At 35.9% G+C, this 16,423-nt stretch overlaps 1 protein-coding gene across 17 annotated transcripts in view; it reads left to right on the forward strand.

The window, feature by feature from the left end:
* Positions 1-16,423, forward strand: part of TENM3 (teneurin transmembrane protein 3) — a 1,288,622-nt gene that overhangs the window by 301,230 nt on the left and 970,969 nt on the right. For all 17 annotated transcript variants that reach the window (XM_064148897.1, XM_064148896.1, XM_064148915.1 and 14 more), the window contains one exon: positions 9,393-9,459. The gene's annotated coding sequence lies outside the window, so the exon portion shown is untranslated. The remainder of the gene's footprint in view (positions 1-9,392; positions 9,460-16,423) is intronic.

The following is a 16,423-nucleotide window of genomic DNA, read 5'->3' on the forward strand; positions in this document are numbered from 1 at the left end:
CACTGGGCTTTCAGTTGTTGTTTGTTTGGGGGTTTTAATGAGATCCACTATATTCTGAAAGCAAATGAGATGAAGCAGTAGCCTTCTCCAGGAAAACAGGCAGATGGCATAGTTACAGATTGTCAGCGATTTGCAGAGATAGCAACAGAATAGAGAAGAAGCTGAACTAGCAGGAATTTAAAATGAGAGAAATTCTGACAAATAATTTAAAGAAACATATAGGTAGTACCATCATCTGTGAACTGTAGGAGTAGATATTTGTGACTGAGTGAAAAACCTCAGTGACCCTAGGTGCTCCTCCTGTAAAGTCAGCTGTCTACCTTGAACAGAAGATGAAAGGGAGCCTGGCTGATTCCAGAAACTAGGCAGGTGTGGTAGGTGGGCTGTCCAGTGGATAAGGAACTGGTTGATGATTGCATCTAAAGGGTAGTGGTTAACAGCTTGACGTCCAGATGGAGATGGGTGACAAGTGGTGAATGATGTTAAAGGGGTTGTTCCCAGGCTGAGACGCTCTGTAGAACAGTTTTCTTCTCCTGGTGTAGCAAGCTCTGTGCCTCAACAAGTAGATGAATTGTTAAAAGCCTTGCTGCTACCTCTTTGAGTACTATGCTTAGCATGCCTTCTTTTATTCTTGTACTGCATCATACTGTTACCTGTATCATTTGCCATCATTTTCAGCTGAATTCTAACCCAATGTCTTTTCTGTCATGTGCTTTAACTCTTTCCTTCCTCCATTTTTTTAACTTTCATATATTTTTTAATGTTTTTCTGCTTAAGCTCATTCTCTTATTTCCATTCATACTTGCTTCCACCTCTCCTTCCAATTCCTGTTGTGTCATTTTCTTTTTAGTTCTACTTTCACTCATCTTATCTTGTTCACTTATCTTCTTCTGTTCTCATTGCATATCTCTCAAGGAAAGTTTGTCAAGGTAAGAAGAAAAAGAACTGAATACTTTGCCAGTTCCCTTCTAAGGTTATTTCCTCTAATTACTAAGAAACCAGTTGTACTTGCTAAAAGAAATTACCAAAACATGGGTTTTTTCCCATGACTCACTTGTATGGAAATGTCAAAGATAGAGCAGTTCACAACATAGTCAAACCAAAGCAAAGACATTTGTTTGCAAGAAGCTAGCATTTTTAGCAAGACGATTTTTGCTGGGCACAATACCTTACTGCAAGTGTCTGTATGGAAGCTGTGGAGTAAGCTGATGACCCAGTCTGGAGTCCAAATATCTGATGCCCAACAAATACTTGTTTGGTGGGAGGAGACTTGGAATACAGGAAACATTTGAGAGACTGTGAATTAGAAAGCTAATTGCAAATAGTATTTTTCTTTTTATAAAGGCAACATTACTGACAACATTTGAGTAAATATCAATTCACTTTTGTGATTTTATAAGTTTCTTAAAACATCTGACAACTATAGAAAGCTGGGTAACTCCAATTGGGTAACTCCAATGAAGACTTCTTTACAAGAAAGGTTTCAGAATGTTTAAAAACATTTTAAAAAAATATCAACAAACAAACCCAAACACAACCCAAAACTTTCCAAAGGTAAAGGGACTCTTGGAAATGTCAGATGCATGAGAAGTGAAAGAGTAATTATTTTTTAAATGCTTTTAAAAGAACTTTCTTCTTTTCGTTCCTATTTCATGTTAATTATCGTAAACTATAACACATCTTTGAGTAACCTTATTTAAAATGGCACACTATAAATCCCTAACCTCTAAAGCAGAAAGCTCTTTCAGATGTATATCATTCAGTGGAAAGTAGTGCAGGCATGTGAGGCAATGCTGGCCTGACTTCCTGCATCCTAGTAAGTCTGTGCAGTGCACTATGATTATAGTGATAATGCATCTGCCTCTCTGATGTGATGGGTATGCAGTAATAAAAGCTTTGCCCCTGAAGTGCAGGATTTGTTAGGTCAGGTGTTGATCTATACTGAGATTTCTATGCTAATATATAACTTTGGAGTCAGTAAACTCTAGGAGATGCATTTCTCTGTAGTACTTTGTGTTATACCAAGGACATGCTTGCAGTCCGAAACCTTTTTCTAGATAACATTTGGCTTCAAAAATTGTTTCTCCCTCATATTTTCTTGGGAATTGTTTGCTAATATTTACTTGCTTGCAGTTAGCAATGTGCATATTTTTAAAAATCCACAAGAAATTTCTACCCAGTCAGTTCAGCTTCTCACTGTCCTTGGTTTTGAGCTCTTGTGAATGAAATAACTGTTAGGGACTGTATTAAATGAGTAGATGTAAAATATGACTGAATCACAAAGTAGGATCTGTACTGAGTCAGAAATAGAGTGAAGTTTATCTTTCAGTGTTCTATCATGTAGGGACATTCCTTTGCTCATATAAATGTGATAAATTGCCTATGCATGATAAAAAAAGATTCACCTCTTATGATTCACCAAATAAAACTGATGGGTGTAGAACTCTTTTGCTGACTTGTGTGCTTTTATTACTGCTTTTTAGATTTAGTTCATCCTGAAATTTTTCCTTGAGTGACATGATTTTTTTTCTGACTTTGTTCTTAAGTGTGTTCAGGTAGTTGTAGTGACATGGATCTCCCAAAAGTGTTAGATGCCTGTTTTTATTGAGTGATGTATCAAACCATTGATTAGCAACTTTGAATTGTATGACTGTACTTAACACTTAGCCTGCATGATGCACAGATCTGTTTAACTCCAGTCCTTGGAGAGAAGGTCTGGAGAAGACTTTGACTTGGTTGAGGAGAATCATGCTGGAGATCATTATGCAAGCTCAACACACCTAAATCCATAAGCTCTGGTGGAATGCACCATGAGTGCTGAAGAAGCTGGCAAAAGTTATTGCTAAGTTACTCTCAATCATCTTTGAAAGGCTGTGGACTTCAGCAGAGGTGCCTGAGAACTGGAGGAAAGCCAATGTCATTCCAATCTTTAAAAAAAGGGAAGAAGCAGGACCCAGGAAATTACAGGCCAGACAGCCTCATCTCTATCCCTGGAAAAGTGATGAAACAGATTATTCCGGAGATCATATATAAGCATGTGGAGGAAAAGAAGATTATCAGGAGTAGTCAATGTGGATTCTAAGGGGTCAGCCAAGAAGAAAACATACTTGACCAATCTGATAGCCTTCTGTGATGGTATGCCTGGCTGAATAAATGAGAGGAGAGCAACAAGTGTTGTCTACCTCAACTTCAGCAAAGCTGTTGACACTCTCTCCCATAACATACTCATTGGTAAGCTTGGGAAGTGTGAGCTACTTAAGTGTTCAGTGAGGTGGATTGAGATCTGGCTGAAGGACAGCACAGAGGATTGTGTTCCATGGCCCAGTCTAGTTGGAGGCCTACAGCCGGTAGTGTTTCCCCATGGTCAGTACTGGGCCCAGTCTTGTTGAACATATTCATAACCTAGATGAAGGGATGGAGTGTACCCTCACCAAGTTTGCTGATGATATGAAACTGTAACCCAGCAAGACCTGGCCAGGCTGGAAAGGTGGCAAAAAGGAACCTAAAGAAGTTCAGTGAAGGCACAAGTGTAGAGTTCTGCACTTCTACAGGTTAGAGGCATTGTACTCTGGTGGCCTGGAAGACAATGATAGGCCCAGCTGCAATAAGAAGGGGGTGGTAAACAGGCCGAGGGAGGTTCCCCTCCCTTTCTACTCTGTCCTAGTAAGGCTACACCTGGAGTATTGTGTCTGGTTCAGAAGATACAAGAGACTACTGGAAAGAATCCAGTGGGCCAAGCTGTTTTCAGCTGTGCCCAGTGATAGGACAAGTAGTAATGGGCACAAACTGGAACACAGGAAGTTCCTTCTGAACAGAAGGGGAACGCTTCATTACTTTGTCAGTGACAGAGCACTGACACAGCCTGCCCAGAGTGGAGTTTTCTCTGGAGATTTTCGAAACCTGCCTGATCTAGGTGAGCCTGCTTTAGCACAGAGGTTGGACTAGGTGATTTTCAGAGGTCCTTTCCAACTCCTGCCTTTCTGTGATTTTATGTGTATGTTTTTAGATGTACATGTTCAAGACTGGGTACATGATCAACAGCTTGATACCTTTTCACCAGCAGTGTAGCAAGATCTAAGTTCCTGTCAGGAGCAGACATGAGGAAAGGAACTGGCTATTCTGTGGTTAATTCATTTCTTTTAAAGCACTTTTTTTGGTCTGTTTCAAGCCTGTCAGTACAGCATGCTGTGTGCACCTTGCTGTCTTAAGGCCTGTCAGTCCTTTATGGTTACCAGTCACTGCCAGGCACTTCTTTCTGCTCTAATCTTTCTGGTTCCAGCTCTCTGCCTAGCACACAAAGTGAATCAGAGGCCTGTGTAGCACTACTACATTTACACTGAAGTGGAAGGTAGCTTGGCAGTTAGGATGCTTCTCAGTGTGCTCACTTGTCGTAACCTGCAGTTAGAGGTGGGTGAGGAAAGTCTTGTTTTTCATACTGTGGTTGTGGGCTTGGGTTAACTCCAGGCATGTTAATATAAAATTTGACTATTTTTTAAATCAGATTCCAAATAGACAAGTCAGTTACCTTATAAAAGGTACAAAACAATAAATGATTTGATATAGTCAGGCTGAAGTTCTGTCAGCATGCTCCACTTGCATCTAGAGCAGGCCAGAGCATCTTCTGGGGCAAGGCCCAGTGAATAGTTTTCTTTTTCCTGCCCAGATGGACAGGTTCAGTCTTACAGTTTAAAGTCTGTCTCTCTTCACGTTTGTTTCTGTCCTGGAAATAGTATGAGCATTTAATTAAAATAAACATTGTTTCAATCTCATGCAAACCTATCTCAGTATTAGAGCATTGCCATCAACTGCACTTGTCAGTAAATAGCTCCTTGCTGTATCTTGACCAGAAAGTTCATGTCTTGTGTTGCGCTTTGGTCAAGTACTATTTAATGGTGAATGCAATCTGTGATACCACAGTTCAAAAGAATAAATGTAGCTCATACTAATTAGATGTGGAGATGATTAATTTCTTTGGAATACCTGATATCCAGCTTCTTTCTTCAAAGAATATAGACATTCAATATTCACAGTTTTCTCTTTTACATATTCCATTATGATCAGTTGTGAGAAGCACTTATTTTGGAGGGTATGGGTTGTAAAATTAGGAGTAAATTCTTACTTCAGTGTCTAATTTTATGTGTCTTGGCTTGCTTTTTGATTTATGATAACTTTCAATTTTTTGAGACAATGCTTACAGTTGCTTGTGAACACAATTCTTTTGTGTGACATTTTATGACTGCTAGTGAGTTATGGAGGTCAAGCATGCAGATTTGTTGCATAGTAAGGTATGTACTATGTACCTTTTAATTTGGTATGAAAAGAATAAGTTCAAACTCTGATGTTAAATATTTGGCTTTGTTCTTGCCTACATCTCAATTGTGTATGTATATTTTTCATTATGCACTTTTACCTCACTTTTCACCTGACCGAAAAGAAAAACATCCCACACTGGCTTATTTAATATACAAAAAAAAATCTGCCACCCAAAGAACAAAATATTCTGGTGACACTCTTTGCTCTTCAAACAGACTTACCTATAAAGTTTATGGAAAATAATTCAAACAATTATAGAGTATTTATATACATATATATATATATAAATATGTAGACTTAGTTATCCTCAGTCCAGCAACAATTTTTTTCAGATGAGTTTACCATTCCACTTTGTTTCTGCTTTTAGAAAAATAAACTAACTTTAATATTTTCAGTCAACAATGTGAAGAATTAGCAATTAGAATGGGCTTAGAAAAAAAAAGTAATTTGAAAATTGTTTTACATCCTTATGATCAAGCTATATTTGAAACACAAAGGGTTAGAAAATTTATCTGCAGGAATTATGGTGATACTTTTAACCTTATATGTGATTCTCAATTGTGCATACTTAATGTGAAGATTTAGTTCCCTAATCTATGAGCAGATCATATTGAGTAGGGTTGTTTGTAGCTTAGCTTAGTTTTGTCTCTCTGGTTACTAAATGATTCATTCACCTACCTGCAAGATAAGATTTTTGACTCAGTAATGTTAAATGTTTGAAATTAACAGGTGTGCTTTTTAAATACTGCTCTTGGTCTGGAATTCGAGTTTTTCTGTACAAGAGAGAAAAACAGGAGCTGCAGATATGGTCTGGGAGCAACTGATGTCTCTTTTTTTTGTTTACATACATGCCTGTGTGCATACTTGCATTAAGAGGTGCACGGGAATGGAATTTGACACAGAAAGCAAACTAGAACTCCCATGTCTTACAGAAACTAAAGCTAAAGATTTGGTATGTATTTGCTGCTTGTGAAGGAAGGCAAACTGAAAATGTACTAGTGCTATTGATTTTACAAAGTTGAATCACAGTTGTCGTTATTTGGCAGTTATTGGTGTTAACTAATGACAAAATGGCTTTTATGATTATCAGAACAGAGCTGATTCAGTAGCTCCCAAATGAAGTCCTAGCACAGAGGCTGAATTGAAGGTTGCCTTTGAGAAAAAAATGTCACTTTGATATAAGCTCCAGATGAGTGAAGAATCTTCTCAATCTATTGGTTAATCATTCCCGTGGTTATTGTATTCTGTTGGATACAGTTTTTAAGCTTTATTTGACTATTATTGTTAAACAAAGGAATACTTTCAGCATGTTAAAAATACCATCTGTTCTTTGTTGCTATTGTTTTCCTCTTAACCTTTACATTGATAAGCAAAATAGATTGAGCTTCTATTCATGGGTGGTGTGTCTTCTAGTCCTTGTGTGCATTTTAATTGTACCTTTAAGACTGTCTGCTCTTCCTATTACTGCGTGAAGGAGGTAAAACTACTTCCTTAGTCCTGCTTTACCTATGTCTAAATTAGTTGGGACATTACACCACACAGATTCAGTCCACTCGAATACTTCTAAACTCTGATGGATTTATATATTGTTTGTCACTGTATATATCTCACAGAATTCTTAGCTCTGAGCCTTTTTTAAATTTTCTTTTGTTATTGTAAGGCAGCTATATGTACAGAAGCAATTTGAAATGCAAAATAGTTATATGTACTGGCCCAGAATTTTACTGAGACAGGCTAGCAAGGAATGCTTTCCTTGATCAAGAGAGTAAAAGATATTTGCAAATACTAAAGTCATGTGGTTGCTTTGGTGTCATGCCTGCTGCAAATCTGAAGCTTGTCACTGTAAGCAAAGCTCTGTTCCCTGCCACTGGGTTAGCAGTAAAAATGTTCAGGGTTCCTAACTTTGCGTAAGTTGAGTTCTGAGATTAATGTTGAGCAACTTTTCTGAGATATGCATCTGTGCAAGGTAGCTTATTTATATTGCTGTTCAGGGCAATAAACTGATGTTGACCAGGTACTGCAGAGTTGAATTTCCAAGTGTGATTTTTAACCTCTGCTTAGCACAGTTTTGACGTCACAGTGCTGCTATTCAAGCAGAAAACGTTTCTTTGGGAAGCAAGTTTAAGTGGAATAAAAACTTGATTAAACCTCCAAAACATTATTTTACCAGTGAGTCACACCCAATGTCTAGGCATTATTATTATTCTCATTTGGTTAGTAAAGACTTGTATAACTATGTGTGTCTGTAGCAGTGGAAGTGTGATAACTGAATCAAAGTTGTTACCATTAATGGTAGTACTCTAAATAATTAAGAACTGTTAATGCATATGTTGAATTAAATCTGATTCACATCCATAGTTAACTCCAGTAAATAGGAATGTTGAAAGAAAACAAAACCCAAACCCTACAACTTTTTAAGAAGCCCCAAATTTGGAAACGGAGACTGTATAAAATTTAGACATCATCCCGTACCAGAACATTTCCTCTTGTAATGATCTAGTGCATCTGGAAACAGAGAGCTTTAAATTGCCTTGAGTTGCATGATCTGAATGAATATTGCTGAGTATATTGGAAAGAAAGAGTGTATGATGTGAGTTATGTTTTTTTCACCCTGTGCAAGAAACTAAGCAACAGCTTTTCTTCTTATGTGTTTTAGAAGATTAATTCCTCATAATCTTAGCACTTGAAATAGTCAGAATGGTCTTTCCCTTTTTAAGCTGCTTTTAGGTTTTCTTCTAGTGACAAATATGCATAAAATTATGGGTTTTAGTTTCATTGATTAAACTGAAGTAATAAATTCTTCAGCAATAATTACTTCATAACTGTGACATACTGGTGAAGTTTAAAAAAAATCATAATATTATCTTAATCCTAGAACTTTCATGTTGAGCTGGAAATGTGGAACAGTACTTGACACTAAGATGTTTTAATGAGTGTAAATACATACTTATTTTGAGAGGTCATTTTAGTGCAGAATAACAATGTTTATCTTTGTTTATATCGCTTCTATAATTTTAGGAGCTTAGTAAGTAAAGACACATGGATGTGAATTCTTCATAGTACTGTAGCATATAAGGAATCACATTAAGAATTCAAAGACACTGTGTATTAGAACACAGTTATCTGTGATCTTAAATATCTTCATGGATCTTAAAGGCCTGAATTTGTCAGTGCTCATGCTGTTTACTATTTCATTTTCTAGAAATTAGTATTTCTGTATAAGGAAGGGAAAACACAACCAGGATTAGCTGTAACATTATACAAAATGTTGTTTTGGTTTGTGGGGGTTTTCATTCAATTGTTCTGGGGCAAGGTTTTGTTTGTTTGTTTTGGGGGAGTTTTGGTGGTTTGGGTTTTTTTTGTTGTTGAGGGTTTTTTTTGTTGGTTGGGTTGTTTTTGTTTACTTTTTTTTGTCTGCTGTAGCAATCCCCTTTTTTAAGGGGATACAGCAGTATAAGAGAACCTGTTTTTACGCTATTTAACCACTGGCTGTAGATAAAAGAGAATCGGTATAGGCAAAATGCTCAGATCTGTTATATTTGATAAGTCTAATGGAGTAAATTATGAGCTGGAGATACCATCACCTTGCTGTCAATATTTTAAAAGGCTAGCAGAAATATGTTCAGTGCATTATCTATATTTCCTGGTCCTGATCTTGGAATTTGCCTTTGCCACTAATAAAAAAATATAGTCTTATTGTAATAATTTGTATTTGTAGCTGGAATACTAGAATGAGTTAGAGCTTGTTCTTTCATTTCATTAGGCTTTTACTTGTGCACGTTCTGAAATACTGATTTTCCTGTTGTCCCAAGGCAGCATTTCTTAGCTCATTTTATGACAGTGCATCTATTAAGACATAGTTTCCACTTCTGCATTTGTGATTCTTAATCCACTTGAAAAAAAAAAAAAAGAAACAAACAACAAACAAAAACCCCAACAACAAAACAACCAAAAGACCAAACAACATTATTGGCGGTATATTTCTTATTTATGGTATGAAAGGATTCTCATTAGCTGTTGCAATTCAGAGTTTATTCTCTATTGATTAATATATTCATGTTGTTTTGACTTCTTAACAGGCAATAACTTCGAATGGTAACTTCATGCTTTCATTGAGAACACCAGTTCTGCAGTACACATCTAACAGTAAGTGATTGTGCATGTGCTATAACGTTTTTTTTAATGAAGATGTTTTTTATCTTTGTGACATTTACTCTAAATGTCTTCTGGAAAGCCATTATTATTACCATCTACGGTCACTGTGGAAATGCTACAAGTAGGTTCTCTCAGTGGATCAGATGGTCTTGCTCAGAATATTTAGTTATCTTTCACAAGAAGGAAAACTAAATCAGAATGAAAGGCCTCAATTTCTATTGGCTATAATTCTTAGTGCTGTCACTGGATTAGGTAATTGTGTTTATGATGGATTTTTTTTGAAGTTATCAAAATTAATTAAATGGAAGCATTATGTCTGTACAAGAAGTTTTACTATGGTTTTATGGGTAATAAGAATGAAGTTTTTTGTTAGGAGAACAAGTGTCAGTGTGCTGAAAGACTACGTGATGGTACAAAACTGGTTCACAATATTTCTAGGTTATTGCATTTGGTTTTTGCAACCAGTATTAGAAATGACACTGAACATGTCACTAACAATTTTCAAATCTTCATTGTATTTCATGAAGACATTACTCTTCTTAATAGCTTTTAACAATATCTGCAATGTGAAATTACTATGCAAGTTAAGAAATTACATCCTTTGTCAATTTATTTTAAACACATACTGTTGGACAGTTCAATATAAAAGTAAGCATATGCCAGTTGGTGTTTTTGTCACCATGAGATTGATTTGGGATGCTTATATATTTTATTAGCTACCAGTCTGGCTTCAGTTTTCATTAGATGTTGAATAGGGATTGTTGGAGTAAGACCAAGGTCTTCAACTGAGAAGGAAAGTGTGATGATGCTAGAGGATTTTTTTTTGCCTCAGGACATCATAGCTTGGGGCAATGGCTGGGCAAGATCAGAAGAGCAGATTATGTAGTATTTAGAGGGGTCTGGAACAGCCAGTGTCATTACAAAACTGTAGTACTATGACTGTTTTTTGGTTATTTGTTCTTGAACTTAGTATTAAGTCTCTACCTCTTTTCTTAGAGACACGTCTGTGAGTAATCAAAGATGGTTATATTAATCTTCCATTGTATACAACTTAGAGAGGTGGATTTAGATAAAAATATAGTTAAGTCGTTCAATAAACAAGTATGCTGTGTATTCTTAAGTCAGCTTACATCCAGCAGTTTTGGTGCATGCATTAATTGACAAAAATGTTGAATCACTTGTTCACAATTCTTTTATGTAAAGGAAGTGTGTAAAGATTTTGTATGGGGAGGGGAACAGAAATCAGCTTCAGTTTGCAACATTATACGTTGGATTGATGCAGCATCCTGGGAGACACAATAACCTTTCCCACATTGATTTATTTTTATGGGTTCACTGTTTATTGGGGATTTTTGAGCTTTGTTATTTGTTGTTGGTGGTCTGTTGTACTTGAAAGCATCAGTGAACTTTAGAAAGATTCTGTTTAGGTATGGACATCTCTTCTGATCATCACAAACTTGTGTAAACTTGCTTCCTAATGGCAGTGTGGTCTATGTGGGGAAAAATGGTCTTTCTGCGTCACATCATCCTTTTTTTTTTTAATCCTAGGGTGTTCAGATTTTAGTGTTTGGGTTTTTTTTTTTCTTTATTTTGCTGACTTGTTTGTTTGGGCATTTGGGTTTGTTGGGCGTTTTTTGTTGTTGCTGTTGTTTGGTTTGGTTTGTGCAATTGAAATGAGATGGGAGTGGGTGGGGGCTCAAAAAACTACCATGATTGTATTTACTCAATTGAGCCTCTCCCAAAGGAAAAAACAAACAAACAAAAAACCTGGACTTGAGTTGCGGAAAAATCAATAGGAAGAATTAGGTTTTCATTTTAGAGCTTTGTGGCAAACTGTTTCCTTTTCCTCTTGATACCAGCTTTTATTTTGAACTGAACAATCTGTTTGTCCCTACATGCTATGATATTATTGAGCCAAGACATACCACTTGCTTCTTAGCTAAGCAGCGAAGAAATGTCAAAGAAGAAAATAGCTGCAAGATGTAGAGGTGGTGTTTTGTTCCAACTTAGAGGTAAATTAATTTTAAATATTTGCAGGAATTTCTAGTATTTGGTCCTGGATCAAGCAACCCAATTTCTGCTTAACCACTTGCAGTTCTGTCATTTAGATAAAAAGAGAACTTAGATTTCTTTCCTAAACATAATAATGTGCTTGCTTGACTACTAGTTAAGAAATTTGTTGGGGTGTTTTGGTTGTTGTTTTCTTGGCTTGGTGTTTTTTTAATATATTATAAGTGTTTTTTCAATAATATGTTGTACTGCCTGGCATATAGACCAAAATAATATATAGTGAAGCAATTCTGTCCCCTTCTGTCCCCAGTGTTTAGTACATCTAGAGGCTCAAGTTTAGTTTATCCTGACAGCTCAGCTATTCTAATCCATGTAGTTCAAGGAGACCCTTTGAGGATTGCTCCAGTGACTAGGGGTAACTTTTATTTACATTTTCCTGTGTTCAGCTATATTTCTTGCCTGTATTGAAATACCCTGTGACTTGAAGGAGACAAAGAACAGCAGGGAGCCCATTATCTGGCTGTCTCTTTATATTACCATTCTTATGCATACTTGTTTCACCGGAGAAAATTGATTACTAGAAAGGATGTTGCATTTTCAGTATGTTATACAATACTGTAAATAGCTGATTTTGATTGAATTAGCAGCCTTATATTTAAACATGAAAAGAAGGCCATAAATTATACTATAATAAAACTCTCTAAAAATTAGTGGGTTTAGATGGATTCTTGGAAGTTTGATCAGTAGGAGTATAATATTTTTAAGAAATCACAGTACAAACAAAAAAAACCCCAACAAACCTATTTTAGTATTTGACTAGATGAATTAACTGTATCCTCTAGAAAGGAAAACCTAAAATATCAGAATTTGGATAGACATGTCTCAAAAAGGATACCACCCACAATTACTGCATTATGCTGGCAAAATTAATCAAGAAAACTTTAATTTTAATTCTTGCATTTTCTGTGTTCTGCAGTTGTCTATTCTGATCCCTGCTGAGTTTTTATTTGTTGGATTTTTTTCCTTTTCTGTAGTGATTTCATAAGTTATCTTTGGTACAAAGTGCAGAAAGAGCTTTTCATTTTCAGCTCATTCTGAATCAGGAATGCAAAATAAATTGTGTGGGATTTTTGTTCCTTTTTTAATAGTACAGACTTGGTTGCCAATAAGAAATTACAAAGACTTAACATTTATGAAAATCACAATGTTGACACTCATGTATTTGTTCCTGGATTTTGCAACTCTAAAATGTTAGGAAACTGGATAATCAAGTAGTTGTTTTTACAAATTTACTTTTCTTCTGTCTTCCAAGCTAACCCATCTGGTTATGGTGCTTACACAATTCAAAAGCCTGTAGTTACAGGTAGGCTTGGAAGGCAGAAACCCAGGTCCTTAAAAGAAACACTGGTATATTTAAATAAAAGCTTTATAAATTTTGGTAAATTAAGTAATTTTGGAAAGATCACTTTTATTTTGCTTTCAAATGCTGTACTCCAGTTCACATAGATGAGACTTGCAGATCAGTAACCAAGTCTGTCATGCTTCAACTTAGATTATCTTTCAGATAAACTCCCAATCCACACATATCATGTGTATTAGATTTCTTTTTTTTCTCATAAAGGAGTCATTGTTAGCATGGAATCAAAATCATGATGACAGTCTGGGAGATATGCTTTCAAGGGTAAATTTCACAAATGAGGGTCATAACTAAAAGCTCTTCAAGTAGCACAGAACACATTAAACTGGAAGAACAAACAAAGATGCTATTGGCAGATCAAAGAAAATGAAAGCATAAAAGATACTCTTAGAAGATCAGTTGGCCAAAATATCAGAACTGTGGTAATATCTTTTCTGTCTTACTCTTCTCTGATTTACCACTTTCATGTATACCTTGATTATTTTAGCCACTGGTATTGTTTCCTTCAAAAAGTTGCTCATTTGCTGCCTGGAATTTAATGGGATAGTGAGCATTCAAGCTGAAGAAGAGACTTACCTTCTTGTTTGAAAATAAAGAGTGATCAGTCTTAGGAGAATTAATTGAGTTCACTTTCTAATTGGGATTTTTTTTAACTGATTCTCTTCTGCTTTGTACAGTTAACTCTAGCAAATGTAAACTGCATATTGAGAATGAGATCTGGCATGTATAAAATATTATTGTCCTTGTGTATGTATTTATATATATACACACATACACAAAATGCCCTTTGGCATATAACTGTAGAAAGTGAGATAATATTTGCCTGTTTATCAATGGTGCCTTTCTTCAGATCAGTCACAACATTCATTTTTATATGGTCAGTAAATTAAAAAGCTTTCAGATTCAGGTGCTTCTAATGACCATCTGCCTGAAGACTGAATTGGATCCACTAGCCATTCTTTGAATCTTTTTTCTTTTTTTTAAGTGAAATTCTTTTGAATAGAGAGTGAAAGACTAGATAAATTGGTTTTGCAACTCACGCTTTGCAAGGCCTTTTCACTTTTCATCTGAATGAAAAAAGATCAGCTCTATAAGCATAGTAGTCTACTGTGTAAGTAATTCTTTACCTTTTGATATTTTGGTGAATACACAGGTTTAACTAGTCAGGCAACTGGCTTTCTCCATAGGACTTGTGCTAGATGCCAGCCCCCTCATCAAGGACAAATACCCTGTGTAATAGGATTCTCCTAAGCTGCGGTTACAGCTACCTTTCTGCTCACATAGGAGATGAGGATTCAGGCTTCAGTTTTACAGTGCTACTAAGACTGTATGCCTAGGTACACGCTAAAGCTGAGGTCACGGTCACTGTCCAAGCCAGGGAACGTTTTTGCAATTAGGAGGAAATGAGCTGCTCCATAGCAGGGAAATCTGTATCAAATAGACCAAGACAAAATAAAATAAAAAATAATTTGGCTTTTTATCTTGAAATAATATGGCACTAAACAACCACAGATCTTCTTTATAGCAAATAACCCCACGTCCCAAAAAGGTAAACCGTGTTTGGTGACTGGAGTTTTAGCAGAGATGTAGCAGGTAAGAAAAAGCACTGGTCTCTAAACCATGTATGTAAGTAATTGTAAAGTTGCATTTTGAATGTAGTTACTCATAGCTTTATATATAAAGGTGATTTTTGAAAACAAATTAATTTCATTCTGGTTTAACATGAAATATTATCGTCCTGACATTTTACAAATGAAATTTATAAATCAATGGAACTTTTCAAAATATATAGGGAGCAATATGTTTTGTTCCATAAAAGCCACTGCTGGCTGAAAAATTGAATGAGACACGACTGTATTACACTCACAGTATTGACTATAGCATTTGAAATTAACACAAATCTTTGGTTCTGTTACTATGTGCTGATTAGCATAAAGGAAACTTTGCATGAAGAACTGTATGGTAATTAACACACACAAAGCAAACACAAGCAGACCATGCACATGCAAAAAAACCCCAAACCAAAACAAACAAAAAACACCACAAAAAACCCAACATAAACCACCACAATTATACAAACAAATAATAAAAAAGCCAAACCAAACCAAAACACCAAAAAAACAAGACAACCCAACAGCACTACCCCACAAAAAATAAAACATTTCTAGGTCAACAAATTCTGTCAGTTAAAACTGTTCGTGGGAAAGCACTGAGGCAAGGATGATACATATTTTGTTATGCACATCCCAGGCATTTACTTGGGGCCAAATCTGGGAGAGAGGGGGTAATAATTTGCTGAGCAGAGCAGATCTTTGATTCACTGCATGTGAATATTGCCACAGAAAAAAAAACAAACAAACCACTATTTCAGATTGCTGCAGTAAACATAAATTTGAATTGCTATTTTCCTTCTAAAAGCCCTTTGTTGTAGCATGGCAATTATGGGAATGATGCAACTGTATGTGTTAGTTGTCATTTCTAATGCTCAGCCATTAGCCATAATGTCGAGTTAAATTATGAGATTTTGATCTTTTCAGATCATCTAACAGTGCTTTCCCTCGAGCATCCCAGTAGGTCTATGCAAAACAGTTGACACTTTTTCTCTTTTTTTCTGAGTGAGGAATACTTTGTAGGTCCTTAATCCAATGGAGTGCCCTTTACACTTTAGTACAGAAGGAGGAGTTTATGTATTGATAAAGAAAAGCAGCAAGTTTGTGTATCATAAAAGCTATGGGACATTGTGTGGTACAAAGCATGAGATGGGAAGTACAAAATGGTGGCTTTGCCCAGAAAGCTCCTACTACTTGTTCTGCACTAAGGTTTTTAACTTCACTAGGAGGAAAGAGTAAATCCCCTGCAGTCACTACGGGATAATTTATTTAACAAACCAGTGCAATACCTGGATTTTTAGGAAATATTTATGATTTTCTTGGTTGTTAGTAGCTTGTGTATCATTCAAATGTGTGGCATTGCCTCATTCATAGAATGTGGTCTAATAATTTAAAAGATAACTTCAGCAAATACCCAATATGCAGTTCCAGTGATTAGTATTACATATAGCATATTTCAAAATTAATCAATATAATGCAGTATCAGCATTTCAAAGAGCCCTCATGATTACTGGGGCCAGAGAGGGGAGAATAAAGTGTGGAGAAGGTAATTAGAATGACCTTACATTACTGAGCCAATGAGTGGCACTGGATCTTTGTCCACAAGTAATAGAATTTCTCTGTAAGATGCTGCTTATCTACAGCATATGCATACAGATATCAATGGAAGTTAATGGGAATACCTACATGTGAATGTATATAACAAACTGAGTGCTGCTTACATTTTCCACAATTATTAGAGTTTCAGTTGAGCTGTTCACAAAGTATTTATTTTTTCTTGTTCTTTTATTGTCTTAAAGATTTTAGCACATTAAAAAGTTGTTATAGAATGTTCCTTAATTAATGTGCTAAAATTTTTATGTTGGTGGTGATTTACATCAGGCAGTATGCCTTTTCTAACAGTTAATAGCTGAGTTTA

Source organism: Pogoniulus pusillus, chromosome 9 (genome assembly GCF_015220805.1).
Source record: "Pogoniulus pusillus isolate bPogPus1 chromosome 9, bPogPus1.pri, whole genome shotgun sequence".
Taxonomy (NCBI): domain Eukaryota; kingdom Metazoa; phylum Chordata; class Aves; order Piciformes; family Lybiidae; genus Pogoniulus; species Pogoniulus pusillus.